Source organism: Camelus ferus, chromosome 7 (genome assembly GCF_009834535.1).
Source record: "Camelus ferus isolate YT-003-E chromosome 7, BCGSAC_Cfer_1.0, whole genome shotgun sequence".
NCBI lineage: Eukaryota > Metazoa > Chordata > Mammalia > Artiodactyla > Camelidae > Camelus > Camelus ferus.
The window spans coordinates 13,336,294-13,345,900 of NC_045702.1; positions in this window are offsets into that span (position 1 = coordinate 13,336,294).

A 9,607-nucleotide genomic window follows, 5' to 3' on the forward strand; every position below is an offset into this window, starting at 1 on the left:
TGATCCGAGAGCGCAGGCACCGTGCGAAGGGAATTTTCCTGACTATCTGATGTGGAGCCTGCTCCAGGGAGCGGTTCTCTCAGCCCCACCAACAAACTCCTGCTCTGCTCACCTTGAACCGTGCTGATCGGAAGGGGAGATGTGCCAGCTTTCTCATCATTGCTGGCAGATTTCTTAATTAACTTACTGATACTGCCGCTGTTTTGGAGGGAAGCCCTACCGCCATTATTTTTAGGGGCTTGTGCTTGGAACCCAGCTGCCCCTTGGCCAGTCTGTCATGTGTGCTGTGAACGTGGGCACCATGGATCACACAGGAAGGGAACACGGCCTGTGTGGGGCATCCGGAGAATTTCACCTCACTTCCGTGGGGCAATTTGGTTCCATATCCTCTTCCCACCTCCCCTGCCCCAGAGTCTCCACATCAGCTCCATCAACCAACACCATGGCCCTAAGAAGCCAGCCCAGGAGAGGGGCTTCATAGATTGGACTAAGGGGCCCAGAAGCCAGATGAACCATGATGTTTGGAGCCTCACAGGGAAGAGGGCTAAGTGACACCTGGTGACAGTGAGTCATAATTACCAAGTCCCAGTGTGGACCGGCACTTTTTCCATATTCCCCCGTCGTAAATAGCACCCCCAAGGCTGGCTAATCGTCTGGCAAATGGGTGCCACAGTCACAAAGGTAACTGAGTGGTAATGTATTAGAACAGAGGAGAATTTTCAAAATCCCTTAATCCAAACCCCTCATTCAATAGATGAGAAGACTGTGATCCAGAAGAGCAAAATCACGTATAACTTAGTGTCACACATGTAGTCAGGGGCTAAATGGAACTAGGATCCAGGTTTTGTAACACCCAGCTTGTCACATGTCAACAATGTGTATCACAACTGCTGGATACATAAAGTCTAAGTCCTGACTGAGAGTCAAGAAAGTCATCCTCACCCCAATGTTCACAGCAGCACTAGTTACAGCAGTCAAGACATGGAAGCAACCTGAGTGTCCATCGACAGATGACTGGATAAAGAAGTTGTGGTATATTAATACAAAGGAATACTATGCAGCCATAAAAATTTATATATTATATATATAAATTATAATATAAAATTAAATATATATATATTATATACATACATTATATCACAACCAACAATAAGTAAGATTGGGCTTTAGCTGAAATTACAAGCGTGATCACATACCGAGTAAGAATGAGGATTAATAATAAAAATTCTAGTGTTATTTGCAAAGGAGATGAAGAATCTCACACATATTTAAAAAAAACTAGTCCCCACTGACCACTTCCGTCTCCTCACACCCTGTTCACTTCTTACCTCCCTATAATTGCTCTGCTACCTTCCCTGTGGGAAAGGTTGTCAGTAGCCACACCTTTCTAATCTGCCAACTGTGTCCAGTCTTCATCCTAACTGACCTCCGTGGCATTTGATGTAATTGACATTGACTCTCTTTTCTCTCTTGGCTTCCATGAAAACATTTTTTTTTTCCTGGTTCTTCTTTTCTATTTCCTCTTAGTCTCACTAGTTGATGTTCTCCAAGATCCTACTTAGGGTTCTTTTTTAATTCTCACACCTCCCTGAACATACTACCCACATACTGACAGCTCCTGGATTGCTGTCTCTAACTCTGTCCTCTTTACTGAGCTGCTGTGGGGGGGTGTGTGTGTGCGCGTATATTTTGTCCACTGTAGATTACACCCCACACAAAGTCACCATTTCTCTTCCTTATAGCCAATATGCAGTGTACAGAGTACAAACCAAAGACCTCACTCACCTCTGTCCACTCCTCCCCTGACCTTTTCATCCATTCACAAGTCTGCCAACTATCTCTCAGAAATGTCTCTTAAACTTAAAGTACTCTTATTGGGGAAAAAAATCTAATTATTCTTTTCCTCTTTAAACTCATTATCTCAATTCAGACTCATGTGCACTTTCTTACCAGGATGACCCCAATAGCTTTGTTTTTTCATTACAGTAAAATATACATAACATAAAATGTACCATTTTAACCCTTTTTGAGTGAGCGATTTGGTGGCACTCAGTGCATTTACACTGTTGTGCTATCCATCCCTGGAACTTTCCCATCATCCCAGACTGAAACTGTACCCATTAAAGAGAAGCTCCTCATTCCCCTTCTCCCCAGTCCCTGGTAACCAATATTCGACATTCTGTATGACTCTGACTATTTTAGGTATTGCATGCTAAGTGGAACCATACAATATTTGTCCTTTTGTGTCTGGATTATTCTCAATCATTTTAAAACTGTTTTCATTACCTCCAGTTTTTCTTCTCTTCCAAACCTTTTGGTATCGTACAATCCAGATTATCTTTCTAAGGTATGAAAAGACTGACTCTTCCACATTGACTACAAAGGAGCTGACATTCCTTAGCATGGCGGGCAAGGCCTTTCAACAACTGGCCACCACCTGCCTCTCCAGCCTCACCTCTTGCTGCTCCCACACCACTTGGTAAGCCCTTCTATGCCTCTCTGTCTTGCCCTTTCTCACTGTCTTGTACCTGCCACCTCCTCTGCTTGGGCACCTCCTCAGTGCCCTCCCTCAAGTCCTTGGTCTTCACTTAGCAAACTCTACTCATCCTTTGAAGCCCAGCTTCTGTTTTCCTTCCCTGGGGAAGTTGGCCCTGATCCTCCACGACGGAACCAACCTCTCCTTCCACCATGTTACTATGTCACTTTGCACATCGAGGTTTTATGTAATTTTCATTATGCCTTATATTTCTCAATCAAAAAGCTTTAAGAAAGACTGCTGTCAGTCTCCCTTTGAGCCTATGATTTCCCTAGAGGTCGAGAACAAATCCTTTCAACTTTGGCACTCTAGCTGGTGGGTACTCAATAAAACAAGCGTTCAAGGAATAAATAAGCAAAATATCCATCCGTCCATGCTGGGTTAAAACTCAGCCTTCTTTGATATGTAAGGACACATTAGGTGGTCCCTAAAGGCTTCTTAGATACAGGATTCCCAAAAACACTTCAGATACCCCACCACATGCCGTATAGAAATATCTTCTCCAACCAGGAAAAACTGGGTAACAGTTGTGATCACTGGTTACAATCGGTAGCTCTTTAAGTATCAAATGTAGTAAGGGCAATAACTCAAAGCTGTCATCTCGACAGTCTGAGACAATCAAGCCCAAAGCACTGGTTTCCCCCCAGGAGGGTTGCAGCAGAATTTAAGCCCCTTGAACTGAAGGTCTTCTTGAAGGGAAGTTGTGGGTGCCATTCCCAGGGGGGAGTGATGTCCACAGTGCAATGTGGCCTGTTGGGGGCTGTCTAGGGGCTCCTCGAGTGGTGCTGAAGAAATCCACATGGCCATAAGCTTATGCCCACATTCCCAGACACCAGTCTGAAGCTTGACAGCAGTATTTCATGATGAAGTCACTTTGCAGCAAATTACTACACACTCATTTTTTTTGCATTTGTGCTGCACTTCGCTTTCAAAGCACTCTCATTTATAACATTTCATTAGAACCTCCCAGTCACATGCGTATCATGACCTTGGTGTCGGATGAAGAGGCTGCGGTGGTCTTCCCGTGGAGTGAGCAATAACACTTTCTGCTGTGTTCACATCAGGAGGCTCTCAGCTCGATTAAGGTTACTAACACATAGGTTGCTGAGTATTTTCTCCCAGTCTATTGTTGATCCAATTTTGTTTATGGTGTTTGCTTTTATAAAAGTCTTCAGTGTAGGTTTAGTAAATAGATCAATATTTTTTCTCTTGAGTCTTATTTTTTTGTGTTTTGCTTACAAATGCTTTCCGTACCCCAAGGTTGTAAACATATTCTTCTGCATTTTTGATAGGACTGTATATTCACTGCTGGACTGTTTAACAGTCATCTCTACCACCCAAGTACGAGCTCTTAGAGAGTGGGGGTCGTGTTTGTTTTATTCCCAACTGTACCCCTGCAGCATGTCACAAGCTAGTACCTCTGTGCTCAAGAGGTGTTCAGAGTGAGGGGAAAAAAAAAAGGATGATGTGGATAATATCAACAAGAGAATACCGATATCCCTGGAGGAAAATCAATACACAAAAGTTGGCTATTGTGAATTTCATTTTAAAGATTCTGTGTATATTCTATTAAATTTTACACAATTTTGAATTCTGGTGATCGCCAATTTCTGCAGCAATCCCCAAATAATCATAAATTTTTGAATTTTGAAAGTTTAGGGATCACAAGAGCCGTCCAAATTCATAGTTGGTGTGGCATTCCCTATATGGCTCTGCCCACTGATAATAGGCTGTTTGGCTCATGGGCACCAATTCCCTGTCCCAGGAGACTGAAGTGGGGTTTAAGAGCGCCCCCTACTGTCAGCCTTCTATGGGCGCAAGCCTTGTGGTGAGCACATGTCTGTTTACTAAAAACTTCTGGTAGTCTCCATCACTACCTCCTTTCTTTTTTCTGCTGTAAGACCGATAAGCATTTTGGGGCGACATCAAATTATTCTAATTGGCTCCATTTCAGATTATATGCTAACCTCAACTAAGCCCTTGTTACTTGATACCATTCTTTTTATCCATTCTTTTACCGTCCTGCTACATTTTCCAAAGAGGTAGTTATGCATTTTGTATGTTCCCAAGCTCCAAATCCTGATCCTACCTCTGGCCTCCTTATTATACTGAGCTGACGGGTTCCCTTAACATTTCTTGTTTTTATCTCCAAACCCTCTTAACTGGCTACTGTCTTAGAGGAAAAAGTATCCCTTATCCTAAGAGTTAACTTCCATGTGTGCTCTTGATTCCATTCAATTCGCCTTTCTTGTTCAGATTTACTTTTCTGAATAGTCTTCTCTGACTTCTAACAGGCTGGTGACTTCCTAGGGGGCAGGGGAAGCTGCCTTTACTCTGCTTTTGCCTCTCAAATTGTGTTGTCATTAGCTCTCTCTCTCACTCTTTTTTTAATGGAGGTACTGGGGATTGAACCCAGGACCTCCTGCATGCTAAGCATGTGCTCTACCACTGAGCTATACCCTCCCCACTGCATTATTTCTTTATCAAAGGTCTTTGCCATGCCTTATCTCTAATTCTTTAACTCCTAGTGTCTCTTCATTCTTCAACCTACTGCAATTGGCTTTCAGTACCTCCTCTGGATTAAAACCAGTCCCTTGAAGATCATTACTGACCGCCTACCAATAAAATTTAATACCACCCCACCACCCAAAGTTTCCTTCCTTCCCTCATGTATTCAAACAGAATGGCAGGTAGTATGCCAAGCCCTGGGAACATGTGGACAAAAAGAAACAAAACATCCCTTCATCGTACATAAGGTATAAAGGGAGGTAGGACCACCTACATTTGAGAGAAAGCTTCAAGGAGCAGATGACCAGGGTGAGGATAAAACTGGTGTGAGCATTCCAGGTTGAGAGGGCAGAAATGCATGAAACAGAGTGAGTCGCATGAAACAGAGACTACCCTGTCTGTTGGGGAGAGGGCACTGCATGCCACACTAGCAAAACTTACCCTTCATTATGAAGGTATTTGGGGCGGGGGTTTTGGAGAGTTTTGAAGGGAAGTGACAAGATCCATTTTTAGATGCTCTAAACCACAGGTGCTAGCTTGTCTGTTGACAATCAATCATCAGCCCCACAACCTGCTACCCTCTCCTCTGCACCACAGCTCTCAGATTCCTTCCAGCGGGATCCCAGGTTAGATTCTGCTGATAGGAGGCACAAAGGTGAAATCTGAAAGATGAGAAAGAAGTCTTGCTTCTAGAGTTGGCAGCTGTGCGCAGGTGAGGGGCTGTTGGCAAACATGGGGTTTTGGAAGCTACTTCCCAGAGGCCTCCTGAGAATCACCACGTTGGTGCTGCAGGCAGCGGAGAGAGCTCCTTGGTAAAGGGTTTCCTATGACTCCAGCCCTTCCACATCTCTTGAAAACCAGCAAGGTCCTCCTGACCTTTCCTCTCTCAGCCTTTCCAGTGGTTGTGAAATCCCTTGTTTCCTGATGAAACCTTGATACATGATGCCATTTTGAATAAATCTTGCTTAGAAGCAGTCCTATCCTGACACCCAGTTCTCCTTCATGTCGGACCACTCATCTCTACTTTTCTCAAGATTTTTCACTTCTTTGCACTATAAAGATGACTCCAAAACTAAATTTTCACCTTTGGCCTTTCTCCTAAGTTCCATATCCAAATTTCCAACGATTTCCTGAATGACCACCCCCTGGATGACCAGCTGAAACCTCCAACACAAATTCAGTAATAAGAATCACCTTCTTTTTAAACTAGTTCCTTTTCATTAGTTTACTGTTCTTTTAAGCACAATAGAGCTTTTTATTCCAGTTATCTGGCTTAAAACCACAGCCACACTATATTTCACTCTTGCTCAGGTAAACATTTATTGAGAGGCTGCTCCGTGCCAAGCCCTATGCTAGGTGCTGGGACTAGAATGGTTAACAAGATGTGTTCCCTGCTCTCAAAGAGCTTACAGTCTAGCAGAGGATCCAAGAGAGACCTAAACAAGTTTCTTAAACAGCTTTTTTTTTTTTAATCCTTTAACTATATCCTTTACCTAGAATTTGCAAAAATTCAAGATTCTGAAATGTCTTTTGGATTATTTGCCCTTCTCATTCCCAAACCCCTTATCAACCAATAACCTTCACCTGGACTATTTCTCTAGTTTATTAGTTAGACCTTGTACTGAATCATGGACTTTTTAATGTTTTGATAAAACACATATGCACAGACCAGATTTTGCAGGAAATTTCAGGGGGTCATCAATAGTCCCTTTGAGGCCAAACCCCAGATCCTTGGGGTTTATCATTGACTCAAAGAACCTCACCTGGATGTCTCTGCCATCTTCACCATTCCTGCCGACGGCTGTATGTTTATAAAGCACCGTCCTATCATGTCTCTCTCCTGAAACAGAAATTGTCAGTGGCTCATTTCCAACAAAAGCAGTGCCCAATATGCCCCCAGGCCTTCTCTCTCACAAGTCCCCCGCACAAACCCCAGGTTCCTTCCAAACTGAGATGCAATCCCTAAACATGCCCTATATAGTCTCATCAGTCTTTGCTCAGATTGTATCCCCAACCCAAGTCTCAGCTTATCCAAAGCTCTCACTTCTTTGAGCTACTTTGACATTTGGTACATCAGACATTCACGTCTTAGTTTTAGAGTTGACTATCCAAACTTTTTCAGAGTATGAGAGCAGGAATCGTTTTATGTTTGTACCTCCAGAAGCACCTGGCATAATGTCCAGCCCAAAGGAGATGTCTGGAAAAAATGTGAGACTAAATCAAACTCAAATCTCTCTCTCACATCTTAGTCCCAGTTGTGTCCTTCATCCTTTTTCCTCTCCTACATAACTGTCCTTCAAATATTTGAAGACAATTACCTTGTCCTTATTCCTTACCTGCACAAAATCCAGAAGATACTGGCTAACTTGGTAATCTAATTCAAAGTAAACAAAACTCAATATAAGTGCAAAATACTCAAGAAGTCCCTAAGGGCTCTATTTCCCTACCAAATTTTGACTCACACTGTATGATTTGGGACAAACAATATCTCTTCATATGATACCCTTTCTTCTACCACCACTTAGCTAAAATAAGAGGAAAACAGGTAATTCCACCCTCAGCTTAGTCATTTTATAAATATAAACAAGAAAGTCGGCAAAGCACTGGGAGCTTTGGAACAGGAAGGGAGCATAAGCAAAGTTATGGCTAAGTGTCACCGAGAATGGGCAACAACCAGCTGTAGCCCTGCTATTAAATCTTGTGACCCAGGACAAAAAGCCAAATTCTTGGGCCTATTTACCTACATTTTTTTTTGCATGTTATGGAGACTGATGAAAGCAGAGGAACTCATGCTACTGAAACAACATTTAAAAAAATCTTCTAGACTATATGTAATCTTCTGGACCATAGGCATTTTGTTAATAGTATTTCAGTTTTACAAATACTAAGGCTGAAAATAAAAAAAGCCACAGATCATTGTTACTCTTTAAATGCTCTTAATTGAGTTATTTATGAACCTTAGAGTTTTAAAATCACCAGGCCTACAGAGAAAAATTCTATTTGGCCTATTCATCTCTATTGGTCTTATACATCTACCTCCATCAACTAGGAAGGGAAGGTGTGGAAGGAAGTGCAATGCCTACACTTACAAACACCTGCCTAGCACACTCAGCTTCTCCCAGAGATGGACCAGATGCAGAATATATTCTTTAAGACGGCCAACTCTTGTGAACTGTGCCTTGAACATCTGGGCCAGCGTTTATGTTCTTTCCCCAATTATCTGGGTTACCACCAATAGAAAAAGTTATTTCACCCTTTAAAGGGAGTTTTCTAATCATGTACTCATTACTTTTGAATCAGTTTGTTCAGAAGCAATTTTAGAAATGTAATTTCAAAGGCAGCTTTTCCTGGTAGGAAATTGCTTGCGTGTCTGAAGGCTATGTCTGGACTAAGTTTATGATGTGTTAAACACAAATAAGTGAGTACTGATTTTCTGTGACAAAATAAGTGTTTGGTTTTTTGAAGAATTCATGCTAAGGTCCTCGGTCATCCTTCACTTGGAGAGACCACTTGAGTGGAAATAGTCACATCTGACAAAGGATTTGCCTCATGGTTATATTCAAGGTATATAAGCTGTCAACTCTTTAAAATACCCTAAATACAAAAAAGGACCTTGAACCAAATGATGCTGGAAAAAACTTGATGGAAAACTCAAATAACTTGTGCAGTGTATGCCATGGCTTTAAATTCAGGCAGGCAGTGGTGGAGAGCTCTGCACTGGTTGTCATAATACAATCCTTGTGGAAATACACTGTTGACACTTATTACCTGTTCACAAAATACAACTTATATATAGTTAAGGAGAGGCTATTCCTTCCTCCTCTGTAATTTGTAGAATTGCTCTAACTCAGTGTAGCCTAGAAAATGACCCACATACATCTGACTTGCGACTTCCACTAAAACTGCAGTAAAACTTGCCTGTAATATCCAGACTGAAATTTTAACCATTAAAATAATCCCCTGTGTGATGAGCTTCTGCAAAAATAAACTATTGACTATAAATCAAGAGCTTCATTGGAAAAGAAGATGTTAAAAAGAGAGGAACCACTTCCAGGTCAACAAAATAAACATGTGGGCAAGTGCCAAACAAACCAAGGAATATACAACACGGTGGCTAGTGCTTACTGGCCAACAGCAAGAAGCTCCCTCCACCTTACTGCCTGACAGACTATGCCTATCGGCTTATTAAACCAGAGTACAAACCTGGACTAAGATGGTAGATTAAACCTGCGTACTTAATTTCTTCCTAAAGGTCTACTAAAATTAGAATAAAAAAAAAAGCATGGAGAACATGATAGGAGACAGAACAAAACACAGTGACCTAAGAAAGCAGATCGTTGACTGAACTCACTTGGCTAATCTGAGAAGCTTCAAGCTAACAGTGGGGGACGCTGAAACTCAACACCACTTATACCACAGAACCCTGAAGGACACAGAAATTGACAGTGCCTGGTACCCCTAGAGCCAAGGATAAAATGTGCAGGATGGGCTAAACTTACTGAGAAAGCTGTTTTCAGAAGTTAGTTTTCGAGATTCATTCCCCAACTCCACACCCTAGTGCAA